This window comes from Bos javanicus, chromosome 13 (assembly GCF_032452875.1).
Source record: "Bos javanicus breed banteng chromosome 13, ARS-OSU_banteng_1.0, whole genome shotgun sequence".
Taxonomy (NCBI): Eukaryota; Metazoa; Chordata; class Mammalia; order Artiodactyla; family Bovidae; genus Bos; species Bos javanicus.
The window spans coordinates 73,427,036-73,450,546 of record NC_083880.1 but is presented as its reverse complement, the minus strand read 5'-3'; the positions used below and the strand labels follow the sequence as shown (position 1 = coordinate 73,450,546).

The window sequence follows — 23,511 nt, the reverse complement described above, 5'->3', positions numbered from 1 at the left end:
TGAAAGGCCTCCCCAGACAGCCATTTTGCTTTTTTGCATTTATTTCCCATGGGGATGGTCTTGATCCATGTCTCCTGTACAATGTCATGAGCCTCATTCCATAGTTCATCAGGCACTCTATCAGATGTAGGCCCTTAAATCTATTTCTCACTTCCACTGTATAATCATAAGGGATTTGATTTAGGTCATACCTGAATGGTTAGTGGTTTTCCCTACTTTCTTCAATGTAAGTCTGAATTTGGTAATAAGGAGTTCATGATCTGAGCCACAGTCAGCTCCTGGTCTTGTTTTTGTTGACTGTACAGAGCTTGTCCATCTTTGGCAGCAAAGAATATAATCAATTTCATTTTGGTGTTGACCATCTGGTGATGTCCATGTGTAGAGTCTTCTCTTGTGTTGTCGGAAGGGGGTGTTTGCTATGACCAGTGCATTTTCTTGGCAAAACTCTATTAGTCTTTGCCCCACTTCATTCCGTATTCCAAGGCCAAATTTGCCTGTTACTCCAGGTGTTTCTTGACTTCTTACTTTTGCATGCCAGTCCCCTATAATGAAAAGGACATCTTTTTTGGGTGTTAGTTCTAAAAGGTCTTGTAGGTCTTCATAGAACCGTTCAACTTCAGCTTCTTCAGCATTACTGGTTGGTGCATAGACTTGGATTACTGTGATATTGAATGGTTTGCCTTGGAAACGAACAGAGATCATTGTGCTGTTTTTGAGATTGCATCCAAGTACTGCATTTCAGACTCTTTTGTTGACCATGATGGCTACTCCATTTCTTCTGAGGGATTCCTGTCCGCAGTAGTAGATGTAATGATCATCTGAATTAAATTCACCCATTCCAGTCCATTTGAGTTTGCTGATTCCTAGAATGTCAACATTCACTCTTGCCATCTCTTGTTTGACCACTTCCAATTTGCCTTGATTCATGGACCTGACATTCCAGGTTCCTATGCAATATTGCTCTTTACAGCATCAGACCTTGCTTCTATCACCAGTCACATCCACAGCTGGGTATTGTTTTTGCTTTGGCTCCATCCCTTCATTCTTTCTGGAGTTATTTCTCCACTGATCTCCAGTAGCATATTGGGCACCTACTGACCTGGAGAGTTCCTCTTTCAGTATCCTATCATTTTGCCTTTTCATACTGTTCATGGGGTTCTCAAGGCAAGAATACTGAAGTGGTTTGCCATTCCCTTCTCCAGTGGACCACATTCTGTCAGATCTTTCCACCATAACCCGCCCAGTGGAGTACTATTCAGCCATAAAAAAGAATGAAATAATGCCATCTGTAGCAACATGGGTGAACATAGAGATTATCACACTCAATGAAGAGAGTCAGAAAGAGAAAGACAAATACTGTATGATACCACTTACAGGTGGAATCTAAAATGTGACAAAAATGACCTTGTCTGTGAAACAGAAACAGACTCACAAACATAGAGAACAGACTTAGGGTTACAAGGGGGTGGGGGTGGGGAGGGATGGATTGGGAGTTTGGGATTAGTAGGTGCAAACTATAATACATAGAATGAATAAACAACAAGGCCCTCCTGTATAGCACAGGGCACTATATGCAGTATCCTGTGGTAAATCGTAATGGAAAAGCATATGAAAAAGAGTCTGTGTGGATATGGAAAACTGAATCTCTTTGCTGCACAAAAGAAATGAACACAACATTGTAAATCAGTTATACTTCAATAAAATTTTTTTAAAAACTAGGACTTATCATCATTTACTAGCTCTGTGTCTTTGGGTAATTAATGACGCTTTGATGACTTCAATCTTTTTGGTGTTTTTGGCTGTGCCGTGTGCCTTTCAGGACCTAGTTCCTTGATTGAGGATCAAAGCCACACCCTCTGCACTGGAAGCACAGAGTCTGACCCATTGGATTGTCAGGGAAGTCCCATGGTTTCAATCTTTTAACAAAATTAAAGAGGTGTATATGACCCATCTGAGGGAGTTTTAATGAGAAATAAGACAATACTTATGACATGTTTAGTGCAGGATCTGGAAGAGACAAAACACTAAGACAGAAACCATTCTTACCACCAGTGGTGTATTATATGTTTCTCAGGCCAGAAGTTTAGGCACCGCTCTTGTCTGTGCTCCAAGATGTGTGGTCCAGTCCATCCCCTGGAGAATCAGAGGGGAACCCTGGCTCCTGGGGGGGTGTCTAAGGGACACTGGGCTCTCTGTTCTCTCACCCCCAACAAAGCCTCTGCTCCCCCCCTCTCCTCTAGCAGAGCCCAACATACACACACAAAGAAGAGATGTTTCAGCACCAGAATATCAGGGCTGAACTGACATTCATTACTATACTTCCAGAATAATTTCATCCAACTCCCCTCAAACTGAATAGACAAAACTGAGGCTCAGAGAGAGAAAGAGATTTATCTGCAGTCATCTAACAAGTTGGGAGGAGCCTAGAGCTAGAACTCAGGTCTCCTGACTCCCAAGTGGGGTGCCCATTGCATCCCAAAACTCCACCCACTTCTTCCTGGAGAACTCCATTGCACAAGGGCAGTGGGGCAGCTGAGCCAACAGCAAAGCCACGAGGTCATCCAATGTTACTGAACATACACCCTCCTGCTGTCTTCACTCCTCCAGTCTACTCTACCCCAACTTGTATGTCCCCAGAGAACTTTATTCAGCAATGACGCGGAAGGATAGATGTGTCTTGCCTCCTCACTCACATCTTGAAATAGAAAGCTGGGAGAGGACATTGCTTCACCCAAAGGAATTACATGTTACTGGAGGTCACCTCAGGCATGAACAGGTGAAATGCTTCATGAGCAGGGATTTCCTGGCATCTGTCTTTCTATCTTCTTGGAAGATACAGATTCATGGGAAACATTAGAGGAAGGGAAGGAGGGAGTCAGAGGTTTAGCCAGGAGGGTTGGTTGGTCACACTGGCAGGGTTGAACATAGCCAGGTCAGAAGTGGAGGTCAGTGGGAAGTTTAGGGGTTTATTTCCCTGATCTGAGGCCAGAGGCCAGAGGCCAAATGTCTAGGTTTCCATTTCCTGGTGAAATGGAGGCTGTGGTTCTTGGGTTGATTTTTGGATTTCTACAGTGAACCCTAGGAATAGGCCTCTTGTTCCTGCCCCTGCTCTCCTTCACACCCCAAGAACATCTGCCATGGGTCCTGCTCCACTCTCCACAGGGGACAGGAAGTCCCAATCCCACACCCATCTCCCCAGAGTTCTAAGGGGACCAGAGGTCACAGGAACCAGAAACAAATGGAGTTGAAAGCAGTTTTTTATTGGAAAGTCCATGAGGGAGGCAGTCCATGCTCAAGCTTGGGCCTCCCAGATGTGAGGAAGAAGGGGCAGTGTGGGAGAGGGTCGTGCTACAGGCACCGGGGCCTGCATCCCTGGGGACTTCACAGGTGCACAAGCACAGACTCTACCTGGTAGAAGAAAAGAGAATCGGAAACGTGAGTCAGCAGGTGAGAGACTCAGAGGCAGTGGGAGGCAGGACCACGTCCACATGCCATCCTTCTCAGGACCCCAGTTGTAGCCCCTGAGACCCCTCAGTCTCTCCATCACCTCCTGTGTCCTCTCCCCACTAGCTTAGAATTGCCCTCCGCCAGTCGGCCTCTCTGCCCCTTCACGGGCCTCCTTTCCCTCCACCCATTTCTCACCTCACCGGGGATTCATACAGGTCTTCCCACAAAAGCCTTCACAGCACTTCTTGGCCCCTGGGCAGTGAGCATCTCTCCAACACTGGTTAGGGGGATTCCACATGTTGCAGTGGATCCGAACCCTGGGGCATAAGCCACGCTTGAATGGAAGTCCGGCTCGGTCTTGTGCTACGACTACATCTTGTCCTTTGACTGGGTCTTGACCTTTCACTGGATCTTGTCCTTTGTCAGGAGATTGACCATTGACTGGACCCTTTCCGTTGAATACAACATTTCCTTGACCTTTCGGACTACCTGTTGAAAGGAATATCCCCACATTTAGACCAATGTGTCTGCTTCAACTATCTAGTCTTTCCTCCAGGTCCAGCCACTGCTCACTGTGGTGTCCCTTAAGCTGAGGGACACTGAGATAGAGAAGGCTCACCAGGGCTAGCTGGGGTCTGCACTCTCGGATGGCTGTTCCCTGGGCTTTGGGGAAAAGCTCCATAGGACCAGGTTTCCTTTGGGTGTCCATTTCTTCCCCTCACCCTCCATTCTGGGTCCTGGGGCCCTCATGAGGATATGCCAGGGAGGAGTGACTTTCAGGAGATGAGGACACATTGTCATCTTTGAGGAAACTTGGTGGAAGGACAAGGAGCTTTGAGACACATGCCAGGAGACCTGAGCTCCATCCTGGCTCTGGAGATTGCCCTGACAATTCCTCACCTCGCTCTAGGTCTCAGTGTCCTGCTTTGGAAAACAGAGGTCTTCAGACTCCATGATTTCTGAGGCCCTGTTAGTTCTTAACCTCCTCTTACAGGACTGATGTGTTTTGATGGGACAGGCAGGCAGGGAAGAGACCCCCACACTCACAGCCCAGATTGCTGGGGATCCTCAACTTCATTGCATGTTCTGTCCAAGTATCAATGCTTGAGACCAAGGTCATGTTACAACACTCCTTCCACAAACAGCCCTGGTTTCTCAGTCCTGGGGCAGAATGCACATGGAGTCTAGTGGGCAATTTCCTACTTCCCTGGATACACTCAAAACCTTCTGTCCAGGCGGAAGAGTGGGCCCCAGCTCTGCATGCTGCCCCTTGTCAAGACCCAGGCTGCCCCCAACATCTTCTCCTCAACCCAAGCCAGCCCCACCCAGGCCATTCATCCACTCACCTGTTACGACAGCTGCCTGTGCCACCAGAGTCCCAAGGACAAGAAAGCCCACCACCTGGACCAAGAAGCTTGTAGTCTTCATGTTGTCAGGAAGGCATATAGCTGAGAGCTGAAGCTAAGCCTAGTTTTATGCAGCTCCAGGTTGGCCTGGTGCCAAGGGTGGGTCTGTGGTATCAAAGCGATAAGACTTACTTTTTCTTAGTTCTGCCAGGAAATATCCTCCCCTATCATGAGAGGGACCTTGGGCCCTCCCCCAGGGATTATCCACAGGGAGAAATGGCGGTTGTTACATCATTTCTAATAGCACCAAGAGCTATCTCACATTCTCACAAAGAAGTAAGGCTGGCTGGTCTGTAGGCACCATCATAACCAAATTCTTTATACTTAAAGAGTATGAAGCCCAAAGGAGAGAGCGGAATCACCCACATTCATTCAACAAGTCAGTGGTAGGGCCCGGGTCCTGTTTTCATAGTCACATAGTGGTGTGACGCTCTTGAAATCTCAGTAAGAAGAGAGGGAACACCTGTAAAATAAAAGGAAGAAAGTAGAAATCATCTATAAGGTGGATATCTACAGTGCATACATCCAACAAGACTTTCACCTTTTTAGAACAGGCCCCTGTTTCTTGCGAGGAACTCCTGGTTCTTTGTACCATCAACTTAGGAATCTAATGGGAATTTTTGATCATGAAAGCCTGACACCCAGTCACAGATCAGGGTGTGTGTGTGTGTGTGTGTGTGTGTGTGTGGTCTATTGACATCCTTCATTTAAATGGACACTAAGGGGAAGTCCCTCCTTTTGGTAAAGGTAGGAGAGATGAGCCTGGAAACTCCTGAAGCTATGGTTTCAGTCTGGGAGAAGGGAACATATTGAGAAAAATAAATCTAATTCAATTAGAAAAGCAGAAAAATGATGGTAAAAGAGGCTTCAGAAGGGACCAGTCAGCCCTTCATTCCCCTTATCTTGAGAGCAGTTCTTCTCACACCTTTCCCATAGTTCGGTTATGACCCAATAAACTGCCTAAGCTAGTCTGAGTTGGTATTTGTCACTGTTGTCAAAGTTCAGAGTAAAAAAAATGAATACCCAGATATTAGGTATTGTCCGGGAGAGAAACTGAAGTGTGGAAATAACAGTTGAATTCTGAGTGAGACAGATCAGATCAGATCAGTCGCTCAATCGTGTCTGACTCTTTGCGACCCCATGAATCGCAGCACGCCAGGCCTCCCTGTCCATCACCAGCTCCCGGAGTTCACTCAGACTCACGTCCATCGAGTCAGTGATGCCATCCAGCCATCTCATCCACTGTCGTCCCCTTCTCCTCCTGCCCCCGATTCCTCCCAGCATCAGGGTCTTTTCCAATGAATCAACTCTTCGAATGAGGTGGCCAAAATACTGGAGTTTCAGCTTTAGTATCATTCCTTCCAAAGAAATCCCAGGGCTGATCTCCTTCAGAATGGACTGGTTGGATCTCCTTGCAGTGCAAGGGACTCTCAAGAGTCTTCTCCAACACCACAGTTCAAAGGCATCAATTCTTTGGTGCTCAGCCTTCTTCACAGTCCAACTCTCACATGCATACATGACCACAGGAAAAACCATAGCCTTGAGACAGGGAGGAAAGCAAACTAAATATTTTATAGTCAAACAGTTTAAATCTCCATCCTTTGTTTCTTGGGACTCAGACCTCATCGTGTCCACCAGTGCTGCTGAAACATTAAGGAGCTATAACAAATACAAGATGTTGGAGTTGGCAGGCTACTTAAAAAAAGAACAAGCTCCTCACAAAATAAATTATGCAAACAAAAAAGTGTGTAGAACTGATACTCCTTAAAGAATTAAAACATTAAAATGGCAGCCTGCACTCATGTACCAAGAACAAAAAGAGAGTGTTTCTTGTATATATGCCATATCAACATTTATTCCTCGCCAGTTTCTTACCTGTCCATCTTCCACACAGGTAACCACTTTCTTGGATTTTCTAGTTTTCTGTTAACTCAAGCATCTGGCTCATTTCTCGCTGGGTTGTCTACATTTTCCTCATTGTTTGTAGAGAGAAGAATCTGTCACACGTTACTAGTAAGACTGTATATTCATGCAACCTGTTTGAAAATACATTTGGCATAGCTAGTAAAATTAAACATGAGCAAAATCTTTTGGATTTTTACCAATCTGATGAGTGAGAAGTGACGCACTGCTGAAGGTTTTAGTTAGCATCTTCCTCAGTTCAGTTTAGTTCAGTCACTCAGTCATGTCCTACTCTTGGCAACCCCATGGCCTGCAGCACGCCAGGCTTCCCTGTCCTTCACCAACTCCCGGAGCTTGCTCAAACTCATGTCCATTGAGTCAGTGATGCCATCCAACCATCTCATCCTCCATTATCCCCTTCTCCTCCTGCCTTCAATCCTTCCCAGAATTAGGGTTTTTTCCAATGAGTCAGTTCTTTGCATCAGGTAGCCAAAGTATTGGAGATTCAGCTTCAGCATCAATCTTTACAATGAATATTCAGGACTGATTTCCTTTCGGATTGACTAGTTTGATCTCCTTGCAGTCCAAGAAGTCTTCTCCAAGAGTCTTCTCCAGCACCACAGTTCAAAAGCATCAATTCTTCGGTGCTCAGCTTTCTTTATAGTCCAGCTCGCATATCCATACATGACTACTGGAAAAACCATAGCTTTGACTAGACAGACTTTTGTCAGCAAAGGAATGTCTCTGCTTTTTAGTACGCTGTCTAGGTTGGTGAAAGCTTTTCTTCCCAGGAGCAAGTGTCTTTTAATTTCATGGCTGCAGTCACCATCTGAAGTGATTTTAGAGCTCAAGAAAATAAAGGAGTACTTCAAGGCTGTATATTGTCACCCTGATTATTTAACTTATATGCAGAGCACATCATGTGAAATGCTGGGCTGGATGAAGCACAAGCTGGAATCAAGATTGACAGGAGAAATATCAACAACCTCACATACGTAGATGACACCTCCCTTATGGCAGAAAGTAAAGAGGAACTAAAGAGCCTCTTGATGAAAGTGAAAGAGGAGAGTGAAAAAGCTGGCTTAAAATTCAAGAGTCAAGAAACTAAGATTATGGCATCCGGTCCCATCACTTCATGGCAAGTAGACGCGGCAACAATGGAAACAGTGAGAGACTTTAGCATTTCTCCATCATGAATTATTTCAAGCATTTTTCATATCTTAAACATTACTTATATTTCTTTATCTGAAAACATTATTTCTTTTGCTCATTTCCTATATATTCTTTAGCTTTTTTCTTGTCAATTTCTAGCACTCCTTACATATTATAGAGAAAGGTCTTTATCTGTGATATGGTTTGTAAGTAAAAATTTTAACTCATTCTTAGACCTGCTCAAAATAGCTCAGGGTGGCACTCTTTTCTCCTGTTCTCTAGATAATGCCTGCTGTTGTTCGATTCTTTCTGCTCTGGACTTATGCATTTCTGCTTCATGATATCCTTAAACTGGTGAAATTGTTTCATTAATTTTTTCAATTCACGTGACAAAAAAAACTAAATGCTACAAAAGGATCATAGAAAAAGTAACTTTCTAAACTGTAACTGACACAAGAAAAAGTAGAAAACCATTGCAAAGATGGAAACAATGGTCAACAATATTTGACCAAAGAAAAGCTCCATGATAAGACCTCTTCGTAAGCATATTCTATAAGGCAAACAAGGAACAAATAATTCTAATATGACATAATTAGAAAATAAGAAACAAGGAATAATTAATTCTAATATGACATAAACAGAAAATAAACAATTCCCAGCATGTCATATGAAGTAAACATAATCTTGATAGCAGAGCTTAATAAGGACTCATGTCAATTATATGTCAATAAAGCTGTTTAAAAATAAAATTATCAACAAGGATTCTATGAAAAAGGAAGATTTTAAGTAAATCTTATTCACAGAACATAGATTCATGAACACAAAAATCAACTATGTTCATAAAATTTCAAACAGATCTACAGATAATTGTTAGAATCAATGAGAATTTATCACAATAGATGCATACAAAGGAAATATACAAAACTCAATGGTACTACATAAATCAACAACACAAATCAGCAAATGAAATTTCAATAACTTTTCAGTTCAGTTCAGTTCAATCACTCGGTCGTGTCCGACTCTGCGACCCCATGAATCGCAGCACGCCAGGCCTCCCTGTCCATCACCATCTCCCAGAGTTCACCCAAACTCATGTGCATCAAGTCGGTGATGCCATCCAGCCATCTCATCCTCAGTCGTCCCCTTTTCATCCTGCCCCCAATCCCTCCCAGCATCAGAGTCTTTTCCAATGAGTCAACTCTTCACATGAGGTGGCCAAAGTATTGGAGTTTCAGCCTCAGCATCAGTCCTTCCAATGGACACCTGGGAGTGGTCTCCTTTAGAATGGACTGGTTGGATCTCCTTGCAGTCTAAGGGACTCTCAAGAGTCTTCTCCAATACCACAGTTCAAAAGCATCGATTCTTCGACATTCCAAAGCTTTCTTCACAGTCCAACTCTCACATCCATACATGACCACTGGAAAAACCATAGCCTTGACTAGACGGACCTTTGTTGGCAAAGTAATATCTCTGCTTTTTAATATGCTATCAATAATTTGTATAATCATATAAAACATGAAGAGCTTATAAATACACATAATAGGTTTTCTGCAGAAACGCTACAAAGAAAATTATAAAAACTTTAGTGACAGACATTTTTTAACACCCCCAAATCAGAAATGTATACGATGTTCATGGATTGGAAGACTCAATATGATAACTATGCCAATTCTCTTCAAATCGATTTTCAGTCTCAATGCAATCAAACCCCCAGAAAAGTTTTTGCAAAAGTAAACCAAGAGAAACTTGGCAATGCAATTCTGAAATGCATACAAAAAATGCAAAAGGCACGATAGCCAAAATACTCTTGAAGAAGAATAATTTGATAAGACTTGATGTAGGAGATATCAAGTTTTATTTTAAAGCTGTAATAATTATGATAAAGTAGTATTACAACAACCATAGACAGATATGCAAATGAAAAAAAATAGAGAGTCACCAGAGAGATGACTTGCACATAATGAGAGTATGTTTCTAACTTGGTTATAGCAAACAAATATCGCTACTGTCATATTAAGAAGGCTGCACATCATAATATTAATATACATTCCCTAAGTGGTTGAAGATCCAACCAGCCCATTCTAAAGGAGATCAGTCCTGGTGTTCTTTGGAAGGAATGATGCTAAAGCTGAAACTCCAGTATTTTGGCCACCTCATGCGAAGAGTTGACTCATTGGAAAAGACTCTGATGCTGGGAGGGACTGGGGGAAGGAGGAAAAGGGGATGACAGAGGATGAGATGGCTGGATGGCATCACCGACTTGATGGACATGAGTTTGAGTGAACTCTGGGAGATGGTGATGGACAGGGAGGCCTGGCGTGCTGCGATTCATGGGGTTGCAGAGAGTCGGACATGAGTGAGTGACTGAACTGAACTGGACTGAAGTGGTTGAAGGAGGATACAGGTTAAGAAGGCAGGATAGAAGGAAAGAGAAGAAACATAAATAAATAAATATTGCTTTACCAAAAAACTCATCATGTCTGATGGGATCCTGTTACATTTATAAATATATTACCAAAAAATGATTATCTCTAGGTCTCTGTTTACTGACTTCCAGTGATGTCCATGCAACCTTACCAACAGAAAAAAAAGTTGGAGAATACTATATTGGTTTTGATAATATTCCAGTTGAACATAGAACTCCTGTATATGAAAATACTTGTGTGTGAAAAAGGAAAAGTGTTTGAAGGAATAGCCACTGCTGTGAATACTGGTTACATGATGATGTTGGGACGGGAAAGAGGACAAGCACGAGTAGCTCTGCCTTTATCCATATCAGTTTCTAATTTTTTTCTTGTTACAGCTGTCGATGAAAGTTCAGTTAACAATTAAGAAGAAAGGGAATTTTATTTGAACCCGACTGAGGGTTATAACCCGGAAGAGAGACTCTCAGAAAGCTCTGAGAAACTGCTCCGCCAGGTGCAAGTTGAAGGCACAGGCATACACGTTTTTGAGACAAAGGATCACACATCAAAATGACACAGTGATATTTTATACAAAGTTTACCAAGGACGCATCGTGCCGGTAAGCAGGCATAAAGAGAGCAGGAAGTCCGTGATCCCCCACAGAGTGGGGGAAGAGTGCTATCCTTTTAAGAAATTATATTGCTAATGTCAGAAGAAAGGAAGAAATGTTATCTTTAAGGTCAAGCAGACACTCCTGTCTTTGAGGAAGTTTGTTTAATATGTAATGCAAGCGCACACTACACATTAGGGAGGGAGGGAAGAGGCCCAAATGGATGCAAGAGAGAATTTTGTGTTTAATTTTTTCCTATCCTGCCTGGAAATAAGAATTTCATTTCATCACAACAAAAATCACTACTCTTATGATCCAAACACATCGAATAAAGAAAATTAAAATTCATAATTTGTTGTTAGTTGCTAAGTCGTGTCCAACTCTTTTGCAACCACATGGACTGTAGCCCCCCAGGCTCCTCAGTCCATGGGATTTCTCAGGCAAGAATACTGGGGAGGGTTGCCATTTCCTTCTCCAGGGGATCTTCCTGACTTAGGGATCAAACTCACATCTCCTGCATTGGCAGGCAGATTCTTCACCACTGAGCCACCCAAATTCATTACAGGTTAGAATAAAGCACTCAAGTAATCACGTGAGTGGAGAAAATAGGGTAATTGAGAGTTGCATCTAAAGAAATGATTATATACACATATAATCATTATAAGTGTTACAAAGGGATGTTTAAAATATGTCATAATGTAGAAGTAAAACAGTGTGTGAATCAGAGGCAGTCAAAAGAAACATCTAGGTAGTTCAAGCAGAAAAAGAATTTCAGCTATTGTATGAGCACATCTCATTGTAAGAACCCGAATCACCCGTGAAATCCTGGATATGAAAGAGTCTGGGAAAAGATAGGTATTTGATTTATAACCACTGTAGGAAGGCAGTCTGGGAGCAGCTGAAATGCATGCAGATGGAGACACTGCACAGTACTTGCCATACCCCAACTCCCTCCCATACTTACATTTCCAATTAGAAAATATTCACCTCTCAGAAAGCAAAGTGCCCACCTTGAGTGGGAGCTGAAGTGAGTGGGTCTGAGAATAAGCAAGGCAGGACACAAGAGCTGGGAGATATGAATAAAATAAATAGAGAAGAATACAGGGTATTTATGAGAGCGGTCATTACCTTGCAGTGCTGGAGTAATATCATATAGTGGCCAGGCTGATGGTGGGAGCCCTCCTCTTTAGTACCTAAGAAAGAGAAGTCCACCTGTGTATTAGGAAAACTGCAATGGAGGAGGGAGCCCTTGAGCTAAATTAAGAAACCTATTACTTCCAACCCTCCCCACTCAGATAAGATTCTCCTTTCAAAAGATAGTCCCTAACTCTGATTTTAAAATAAGAAAGAAATTTGGAAATCATATAAGCTGTATAAAGAGATTCCTTAAAAAAAAAAAAAAAAAAAAACAGAAATGAGAAGCAAACCTTGAAAGCATTTGAAAGAGGAGTTTTAAAATCCCCAGTAAAATATCACCACAAAGCTGAGAAAAAATTATAATCTAAAATAGATTTTTAAACTAGTGAAGCAAATTAAAGGTATGAGGAGAAGTGAAAGTCGCTCAGCCATGTCCGACTCCACTACCCCATGAATTTGTAACTGAACTGAGGCTTCTCTGCCCATGGAATTCTCCAGGCAAAAATACTAGAGTAGGTAGCTGTTTCCTTCTCCAGGGGATCTTCCCAACCGAGGGATTCAACCAGGGTCTTCCACACTAAAGGCAGATTCTTTACTGTCTGATCCACCAGAGAAGCCCAAAAGTATGAGGAACCATCATAAAACAAAAATATAGAAACTCAAAGAAGAGATAGCAAGGTAACAGGAAGATATGAAATAGAATCTGATGGAGAGAAGAGAAATTGAAGAAAAGGAGAAAAATATTTCATAAATAAGGACTAAGTAAAGTAAGGAAGAAAAAGGGAACCATAAGAAAAGCATATGACATAAAATAAAAATAAAGAATTAGCTTAAAAACACAGTTTTAAATATTAAAAAGTCAATGAAGATCCACCAGACATGAAAATCAAGTCCTACCAGGAAGAAAACCAAGTCAACAAAACAGAAGAATTATTTAAAACAATAATTGAGGAAAATATTTCTGAAATAAAAGATTTGAGTCTACATATTAAAAGTTCACATTATAGTAAACATAAGATGAATGCAAGTAAATATTGTGGTCTTTCAAGATAAAAATAAAAGCCTTCAGGAGGCCAACACTCCCCCTCCAACTAAAAAAGAAACAAAACCTTAAAAAATCAGGTTGTAAGATAGCAATACTCAGTGCCAAAAATAGTGAAGCAAAACTTAAATACTCTATGGAAGAAAATATGCACTGAGGATTTTTGTACAACTAATTTGTCCTTGACCTAAATATATTTGTAAATGTGCAAGAACTCAAGAAATATTGTTTCTGATAACTTTCCTGGGGAGTTTCCAAGAGACAAGATTTATTCAATCAAAAAACATTTGTGGGAATTAGCAACATATTAACATTGAGTACTGAACATTTTCATTGTGGAATTAAGTCTGATGAAGGAGTAATAAATAGTATGTAAATGTGACCTATTGTAATAAAGTACAAATACCAAAACTTCTGTCAGATAGGAGGATGAGGGATAGAGGTAGCTCAAAGAGTAAGTCCACTGACTGCTTTATATATTATAGCTTCAAGTCAAAGGATATTTAAAACACATAAGCTTCAACAAAATTAAAAACTTGTGCATCAAAGGATCCTAGCAGGATAGTGAGAAGATCCTGCTGAGAAGAAGAAACAAACCAGGTCTCTGATAAGGGCCTATGACCCAGACTATACAAAGATCTCTCACAACTCCACATTAAAAAGATGAACAGCCCAATTTAAAAATGGTCAAAGATCTTAGACATTTCTCTGAAGATACACAAGTGGCCAGTGAGGACCAGGAAAAGATGCTCAACATCACTAGTCATTGCTGCTGCTAAGTCACTTCATTCGTATCCGACTCTTAGCGACCCCATGGACTACAGCCTTCCAGGCTCCTCAGTCCATGGGATTTTCCAGGCAAGAGTACTGGAGTGGGGTGCTATTGCCTTCTCCGTCATTAGTCATTGTGAATTGTGAAGTTGCTCAGTCGTGTCCGACTCTTTGCAACTCCACGGACTGTAGCCTGCCAGGCTCCTCCATCCATGGGATTTTCCAGGCAAGAATACTGGAGTGGGTTGCCATTTCCTTCTCCAGTCATTAGTGATTGCTGCTAAGTCACTTCAGTTGTGTCCGACTCTGTGCGACCCCATAGACGGCAGCCCACCAGGCTCCCCCATCCCTGGGATTCTCCAGGCAAGAACACTGGAGTGGGTTGCCATTTCCTTCTCCAATGCATGAAAGTGAAAAGTGAAAGTGAAGTCACTCAGTCGTGTCCGATCCTCAGCCACCCCATGGACTGCAACCCACCAGGCTCCTCCATCCATGGGATCTTCCAGGCAAGTGGGGTGCCATTGCCAATGACATTAGTCATTAGGCAGATGCATATCAAAATCACAAGATACCACTTCATGCCCAATAGTGTGACTATAAGAAAAAAAAAAATAATGGAAAATGACAAGCATCGGCCAGGAGGTGAAGAAATTGGAACCCTTGTACATTGCTGGGGAGAAGGTAAAATGGTGCGAACTCTATGGAAAACAGCCTGACAGTTCCTCCGAAAGGTCAGCATAGAATTACCAGATGATTCAGCAATTCCACTCCCAGATGTATATGTAAAAGAACTGAAAACAGGAAGTTCTGGTCCATGACTGAGACACAGGAGGCTCCTCAACTCACCTCCACCCCTGGTCACACAAAGTTGACAGCTACAACACAAAGCCATTGAAGGAAATCCAGTAATGAGTTGAGCCAGTGCTACATATTGGGCAAGCAAGAAAATACTCACATTGGAGAGGGTCTTGGCGTACCCTCAAGCCACGAAGAACAAAGAAGGTGGCTTGGACAATTACAAGGGTTCGAGACACAACCAAGAGCTTGGGAGGGTGGGACGACGGGGTTCCTCTCCTATATGTGGTCACGTGGTCAAAACTGGAAGACGTTGCTATTTTATCTAATGCCCAGCAGCCAGTAACAGACTGTGGAGGAAAATGAAGTCTCCACACTGGGTCTTGCACATTTCCCCCACACCTGCAGGTAGCTCCCTACTGGGCACACCCACTTTCCCTGCAGGCTCCAAACCAGACCACTGACCCTCAGCTCTGCTAGCCCTGCCATCTCACCTCATTATGTCCCAGGAATATCAGAAAGTGTTCTGCAACAGTTTACTGGGAGGTCCCTGCTCTTTAAGCATCTCTCCTGTTGGAGTCTGAGATTCAGCTCCACTGGCAGGCACTCCATCTGCCTGGATGACATAGTAACCTCCTTCCTGTGGTCTCTTTTGAGAAATAAATGATAAGGCAAAACACCCTGAGTCTCTGATATGTTAGAATAATTTAGTGGCATGAGCAGTGTCCTCTCAGTTCAGTTCAGTTCAGTCGCTCAGTCACGTCCGACTCTTTGCAACCCCAAGGACTGCAGCATGCCAGGCCTCCCTGTCTATCACCAACTCCCGGATTTTGCCCAAACTCATGTTGATTGAGTCGGTGATGCCATCCAACCATCTCATCCTCTGTCATCCCCTTCTCCTCCTGTCCTCATTCTTTCCCAGCATCAGGCTCTTTTCAAATGAGTCAGTTCTTTGTATCAGGTGGCAAAAGTATTGGAGTTTCAGCTTCAACATCAGTCCTTCCGATGAACACTCAGGACTGATTTCCTTTAGGATGGACTGGTTGGATCTCCTTGCAGTCCAAGGGACTCTCAAGAGTCTTCTCCAACATCACAGTTCAAAAGCATCAATTCTTCAGCACTCAGCTTTCTTTACTGTCCAACTCTTACATCCATGCATGACCACTGGAAAACTAGCTTTGACTAGATGGACCTTTGTTGGAAAGTAATGTCTGCTTTTTAATATGCTCTCTAGTTTGGTCATAACTTTCCTTCCAAGGAGTAAGCGTCTTTAATTTCATGGCTGCAGTCACCACCTGCAGTGATCTTGGAGCCCCAAAACATGAAGTCAGCCACTCTTTCCACTGTTTCCCCATCTATTTGCCATAATGGGACTGGATGCCATGATCTTCTTTTTCTGAATGTTGAGCTTTCAGCCAACTTCTTCACTCTCCTCTTTCACTTTCATCAAGGGGCTCTTTAGTTCTTGTTCACTTTCTGCCATAAGGGTGGTGTCATCTGCATATCTGAGGTTATTGATAATCTCCCGGCAATCTTGATTCCAGCTTGTACTTCGTTCAGCCCAGCGTTTTTCATGATGCACTCTGCATAGAAGTTAAATAAGCAGGGTGACCATAGACCATATACAGCCTTGACGTACTCCTTTTCCTGTTTGGAACCAGGCTGTTGTTCCATGTCCAGTTCTAACTGTTGCTTCCTGACCTGCATACAGATTTCTCAAGAGGCAGGTCAGGTGGTCTGGTATTCCCATCTTTTGAAGAATTTTCCACAGTTTATTGTGATCCACAGAGTCAAAGGCTTTGGCATAATCAATAAAGCAGAAATAGATGTTTTTCTGGAACTCTCTTGCTTTTTCCATGATTCAGCGGATGTTGGCAATTTGATCTCTGGTTCCTCTGCCTTTTCTAAAACCAGCTTGAACTCCTGGAAGTTCACGGTTCATGTATTGCTGAAGCCTGGCTTGGAGAATTTTGAGCATTACTTTACTAGCATGTGAGATGAGTGCAATTGTGCGGTAGTTTGAGCATTCTTTGGCATTGCCTTTCTTTGGGACTGGAATGAAAACTGACCTTTTCCAGTCCTGTGGCCACTGCTGAGTTTTCCAAATTTGCTGGCATATTGAGTGCAGTACTTTCACAGCATCATCTTTCAGGATTTGAAATAGCTCAACTGGAATTCCATCACCTCCACTAGCTTTGTTCATAGTGATGCTTTCTAAGGCCCACTTGACTTCACATTCCAGGATGTCTGGCTCTAGGTCAGTGATCACACCATCGTGATTATCTGGGTCGTGAAGATCTTTTTTGTACAGTTCTTCTGTGTATTCTTGCCACCTCTTCTTAATATCTTCTGCTTCTGTTAGGTCCATACCATTTCTGTCCTTTATCAAGCCCATCTTTGCATGAAATGTTCCCTTGGTATCTCTAATTTTCTTGAAGAGATCTCTAGTCTTTCCCATTATGTTGTTTTCCTCTATTTCTTTGCCTTGATCGCTGAGGAAGGCTTTCTTATCTCTTCTTGCTATTCTTTGGAACTCTGCATTCAGATGCTTATATCTTTCCTTTTCTCCTTTGTTTTTCACTTCTCTTCTTTTCACAGCTATTTTCAAAGAGCTCCCCAGACAGCCATTTTGCTTTTTTGCATTTCTTTTCCATGGGAATGGTCTTGATTCCTGTCTCCTGTACAATGTCATGAACCTCATTCCATAGTTCATCAGGCACTCTATCTATCAGATGTAGGCCCTTAAATCTATTTCTCACTTCCACTGTATAATCATAAGGGATTTGATTTAGGTCATACCTGAATGGTTAGTGGTTTTCCCTACTTTCTTCAATGTAAGTCTGAATTTGGTAATAAGGAGTTCATGATCTGAGCCACAGTCAGCTCCTGGTCTTGTTTTTGTTGACTGTACAGAGCTTGTCCATCTTTGGCAGCAAAGAATATAATCAATCTGATTTTGGTGTTGACCATCTGGTGATGTCCATGTGTAGAGTCTTCTCTTGTGTTGTCGGAAGAGGGTGTTTGCTATGACCAGTGCAATTTCTTGGCAAAACTCTATTAGTCTTTGCCCTGCTTCATTGCATATTCCAAGGCCAAATTTGCCTGTTACTCCAGGTGTTTCTTGACTTCCTACTCTTGCATGCCAGTCCCCTATAATGAAAAGGACATCTTTTTTGGGTGTTAGTTCTAAAAGGTCTTATAGGTCTTCATAGAACCGTTCAACTTCAGCTTCTTCAGCGTTCAGGGTTACCGGTTGGGGCATAGACTTGGACTACTGTGATATTGAATGGTTTGCCTTGGAAATGAACAGAGATCATGAGATTGCATCCAAGTACTGCATTTCGGACTCATAGGGACTTTTGCTATGTTTGCAGATGAAGAATTTAACCTTTATTCTGATTCTCAGTATATTGTCAGGTTGTTTCCACACATTGAAACTGCAGTTTTGCCTGAAAATAAAACTACCATATTTCATTTGTTAAGTAATTTACAGCAACAAATTTGGAAAAGAAATAAAATATTTTTCATTGGACACATTCGGGCTCATTCCGGATTGCCCGGCCCTTTAAATGCCTTTAATGACTTGGCTGACTTGTTAACCAGAAATACAGTGGCTACGGTGATTGAGGAAGCCAGAGCCTTTCACTTACTTCATCATCAAAATGCTACTGCTTTAAGATATCAATTCCAAATTCCCAGAGAAACTGCTAGGGAGATTGTTCACTCTTGCTTACACTGCCCCACTGTTTATAATAGTCTACCTATGGGAGTTAACCCTCGTGGTCTCAAACCTAACATACTCTGGCAAATGGATGTAACTCATATCTCTTCATTTGGAAAACTTTCCTTTGTTCATGTAACTGTAGATACCTTTTCTCATGTCATTATTGCAACTGCTCGTACCGGAAAGGTAGTTAAAGATGTTATACAACATCTCTTTACTTGTTTTTCATATCTAGGTCTGCCAAAGGCTTTGAAAACTGATAATGCCCCTGCTTATACTTCTAAGTCTTTTCAGGAATTTTGTTTACAGTTTCAAATTAAACACCATACAGGCATCCCTTATAATCCCCAGGGACAAGCCATTGTGGAAAGAGCACATCAAACATTAAAGCTTCAAATTCAAAAATTAAAAGAAGGGGAGTTTAAGTATAGCTCTCCCCATCAAATCTTGCAACATGCTCTTTTTGTAATAAATATTTTAAGTGCCGATTCGGCCGGAACTACTGCAATGCTTCGCCATTGGTGCCTGGAGCAATTGAATGCAAAGCCATTAGTCAAATAGAAGGACCTCCTTTCCAGACAATGGAAAGGTCCCAACCCGTTGTTAACCAGCGGTGGAGGACATGCTTGTATTTTTCCACAGGACGCAGATTCTCCAATTTAGATCCCGGACAGGCTGATCCACCAGGTTGCAGTCCCCTAGACATCCGGTTCCCCCATTGCTTCGATCACAAAGGAGGAGGGGCACTCCTCTGCCCCTGCCGCCGCTGCCGCTGCACGGAACAGCCCCGCGTCTGGAGCCGCAGGCAGGACCAGCCTGGCTGCGGAGCCCAGCGCACAGCGCTCGCAGCCAGTAGCCCCGCCAGCGTCTGTCTGTGCTTGCTTGGCCGCCACTGAGCCCGAGGCCGGTTCATCGAGGGAGCAGGGGCGGCGCCCGCCCGCCGGCAGGGGAGGCAAGATAAACATGGAGATCCCGGCGAGACTGACAGGGCTGCTGCAGCGCGAACTCCAACCAGAAAATAATTCTACTTATTCTGTTTTAGCTTGTCTACCCTCGCCTTATGTTTTTCTTTTTACTAATGACTCCAAGAAACTCAATGTACGCATGACTTATTCAGGTGGACCTAACGTGGTAACTTGTGAACAATGTATGCTTTCATCCTGTTTGACCGCTCAATATAATGTCTGCTCTTTTGTGGTGTTGCGACGCCCACCCTATCTCATGATACCCGTGACGGTGACCTCCCATTGGTATGACAATTATGGTCTCGCCGTGTTACAACAACTACAGGATTTAATGTGATCGCGACGGTTTGTGGGCTTACTTATTTTAGGAATATCAGCTTTAATAGCAGCAATTAGTTCTGTTACTGCGGCAGCAATATCATTGACTCAACAAGTGCATACTGCCCAATATGTTGATACCATGTCTAAAAATGTTTCTTTAACTCTAGCAACTCAGGAAACTAGAGATAGGAAATTAGAGATGAGAGTAGACGCTTTAGAAGAGGCAATAATGCATATTGGGACTGAGTTACAGGCTTTAAAGGTGAAGATGGCTTTGACATGCCACGCTGATTACAGGTGGATATGCGTGACATCTTTGAAGGTAAACGAGACAGATTATGAACGTCAAAAGATTAAAAATCATATCTCAGGTGTTTGGAATAGTTCTGATATTGACCTGGACTTGGGGAAACTTCATAATCAAATACAGACCTTGGAACACTCTCGACTGGATTTTATGGCTGCTGGAGCAGCTAATGACTTTTTTCACACCTTCTCTAACTTCATTTCTGGAAAAAATATTCTGTGTAATATCCCTAGTTATGCTGTCGTTGGTGCTCTAATCGTACTTCTCATAATCATTCTTCCTTGTGTTGTCAGGATTCTTTGGCAGAGCATTTGGAAGCTCGCAACTGAGCTGCATCTGGCTGTTTTAAGAAATAAAAAAGGGGGAGATGCGGGGAGCCGGCGTGAGGCACTCTGCCTGTGACAAAGGTCATGAGGAAGAAGGCTCAACATACGCAAAGGCGGGATTGAGCCTCAGGAGTCCCCCTGGAAATCCTCGAGCATCTACCCCCATAACCAGAGCCTGCCTACTTTACTACTTTGTGCTCTCACCTACACCTCTGACCTTATGGGGGGCTGTCCCTCACCACCTCTTTTGGAGAAGGAGTTAACTTAGAGCTCCAGTTAATAAAAACTCCTGGGCATGACTCCTGTTTTAACCTACAAACTCCTCTGAAGGTTCTCTAGCCTGCCTGACAGGCTTGTCCGGCCACATGTGATTGCTCACAGCCTCCCAACCGTGAGAGGCACAAGATGCTTTAAACGGTCTAAAAACAGGTTCCTTAGAAAAGTTAGAAAATTATTAGTATAAGTATAGTGGGCTGATTAGAAATTGTATCGGTGGAGGGTTTTTCATTTGTTGAGCCAATGTTTACTGCTAAGTCTCCACATCCCCTGCTCTTACACACATTAATGAATATATAGAAGAAATAAGTATTAACCTTTAGACCTTAGGCTAAGTAAATTCTTTCCTTAATTAAAACCCACTACACCCTCACCCTATAGGAATGTAACTTTATTTGGGTGGCGTCTGTTTTAAGAATAATCACCCCTGGAGAAATAAGTGTCCTGGTTGACTGACCACTGTCACAAGGAGAGGGTCATAAATTGTCAGCAGCCCCCCTGGCCAGAAGATGATGTAACACCCCTAAGACCTCTGTATACATTTGTATGAAGCACCTGACTTTGATAAAAGTCAGGACTGCTGACCCCGCATGACTTTTGCATAACATCTCAGTGTATAAAAGTAGACCATGGAAAATAAAGAATTGGGATCAGTTTCTCGAAATACTGGTCTCCCCATGTCGCGCTCTCTCTTAAACTCTGGCTGAGTCTCCATCTGGAGCACAGAACCCACCAAGCTTACTAATTTTGCCTGGGCTTCTAAGATCCAACCAGGGAGGCCTCAGTGTCTCCTCTCCTTCAGGAGAACGGAAGGACGCCTGCGGCCTATGTAAGTGGTGCCGCTTCTTGTTCTGAAGTTTTATTGGTCTCCCGCGTAAACCAAGCTACTCAGCCTCTTTTCTCCACTGAATTTTCCTACTGAGCTATTCTCATTCTATTACTCTTTACATCTTTAATTAATATCTGATTGAAGCTATTGTATCCTGATCCTCGCCAATGCTGTCCCCACTTCGAACTCCCTGGATCAGCTGGGGCTGGACCCGGGCAGACCATGATGGCTACTCCATTTCTTCTGAGGGATTCCTGTACGCAGTAGTAGATGTAATGGTCATCTGAGTTAAATTCACCCATTCCAGTCCATTTGAGTTCGCTGATTCCTAGAATGTTGACGTTCACTCTTGCCATCTCCTGGTTGACCACTTCCAATTTGCCTTGATTCATGGACCTGACATTCCAGGTTCCTATGCAATATTGCTCTTTACAGCATCGGACCTTGCTTCTATCACCAGTCACATCCACAGCTGGGTATTGTTTTTGCTTTGGCTCCATCCCTTCATTCTTTCTGGAGTTATTTCTCCACTGATCTCCAGTAGCATATGGGGCACCTACTGACCTGGAGAGCTCCTCTTTCAGTATCCTATCATTTTGCCTTTTCATACTGTTCATGGGCTTCTCAAGGCAAGAATACTGAAGTGGTTTGCAATTCCCTTCTCCAGTGGACCACATTCTGTCAGATCTTTCCACCATAACCCGCCCAATGGAGTACTATTCAGCCATAAAAAAGAATGAAATAATGCCATGTGTAGCAACATGGGTGAACCTAGAGATTATCACACTCAATGAAGAGAGTCAGAAAGAGAAAGACAAATACTGTATGATATCACTTATAGGTGGAATCTAAAATGTGACCAAAATGACCTTGTCTGTGAAACAGAAACAGACTCACAGACATAGAGAACAGACTTAGGCTTACAAGGGGGTGGGGGCGGGGAGGGATGGATTGGGGGTTTGGGATTAGCAGGTGCAAACTATAATATATAGAATGAATAAACAACAAGGCCCTCCTGTATAGCACAGGGCACTATATGCAGTATCCTGTGGTAAATCGTAATGGAAAAGCATATGAAAAAGAGTCTGTGTGGATATGGATAACTGAATCTCTTTGCTGCACAAAAGAAATGAACACAACATTGTAAATCAGTTATACTTCAATAAAAAATTTTGAAAAACTAGGACTTATCATCATTTACTAGCTCTGTGTCTTTGGGTGATTAATGATGCTTTCATGACTTCAATCTTTTTGGTTTTTTTGGCTGTGCCGTGTGCCTTGCAGGACCTCAGTTCCCTGATCGAGGATCAAAGCCACACCCTCTGCACTGGAAGCGCAGAGTCTGACCCATTGGATTGTCAGGGAAGTCCCATGGTTTCAATCTTTTAACAAAATTAAAGAGGTGTATATAACCCATCTGAGGGAGTTCTAATGAGAAATAAGACAATACTTACGACATGTTTAGTGCAGGATCTGGAAGAGACAAAACACTAAGACAGAAACCATTCTTACCACCAGTGGTGTATTATATGTTTCTCAGGCCAGAAGTTTAGTCACCACTCTTGTCTGTGCTCCAAGATGCGTGGTCCAGTCCATCCCCTGGAGAATCAGAGGGGAACCCTGGCTCCTGGGGGGGTGTCTAAGGGACACTGGGCTCTCTGTTCTCTCACCCCCAACAAAGCGTCTGCTCCCCACCTCCCCTCTAGCAGAGCCCAACATACACACACAAAGAAGAGATGTTTCAGCACCAGAATATCAGGGCTGAACTGACATTCATTACTATACTCCCAGAATAATTTCACCCACCTCCCCTCAAACTGAATAGACAAAACTGAGGCTCAGAGAGAGAAAGAGATTTATCTGCAGTCATCTAGCAAGTTGGGAGGAGCCTAGAGCTAGAACTCAGGTCTCCTGACTCCCAAGTGGGGTGCCCATTGCACCCCCAGGCTCCTCCCACTTCTTCCTGGAGAACTCCATTGCACAAGGGCAGTGGGGCAGCTGAGCCAACAGCAAAGCCACGAGGTCATCCAACGTTACCGAACATACACCCTCCTGCTGTCTTCACTCCTCCAGTCTACTCTACCCCAACTTCTATG

At 43.0% G+C, this 23,511-nt stretch overlaps 1 protein-coding gene and 1 long non-coding RNA gene across 5 annotated transcripts in view; both read right to left on the bottom strand.

Moving 5' to 3' along the window:
- The window catches only part of PI3 (peptidase inhibitor 3), a 39,159-nt gene extending 37,098 nt beyond the window's left edge, over positions 1-2,061 (bottom strand). For all 4 annotated transcript variants that reach the window (XR_009740518.1, XR_009740513.1, XR_009740519.1 and 1 more), the window contains exon 1: positions 2,047-2,061. The gene's annotated coding sequence lies outside the window, so the exon portion shown is untranslated. The remainder of the gene's footprint in view (positions 1-2,046) is intronic.
- Positions 2,062-4,870: 2,809 nt separating this feature from the next.
- On the bottom strand, positions 4,871-23,451 carry LOC133259773 (uncharacterized). The gene is made up of 3 exons (XR_009740520.1): positions 22,928-23,451; positions 12,051-12,115; positions 4,871-4,958 (listed from the first exon to the last, which is right to left on the bottom strand). It is a non-coding gene; the product is annotated as an uncharacterized LOC133259773 (long non-coding RNA).
- Positions 23,452-23,511: the final 60 nt, after the last annotated feature.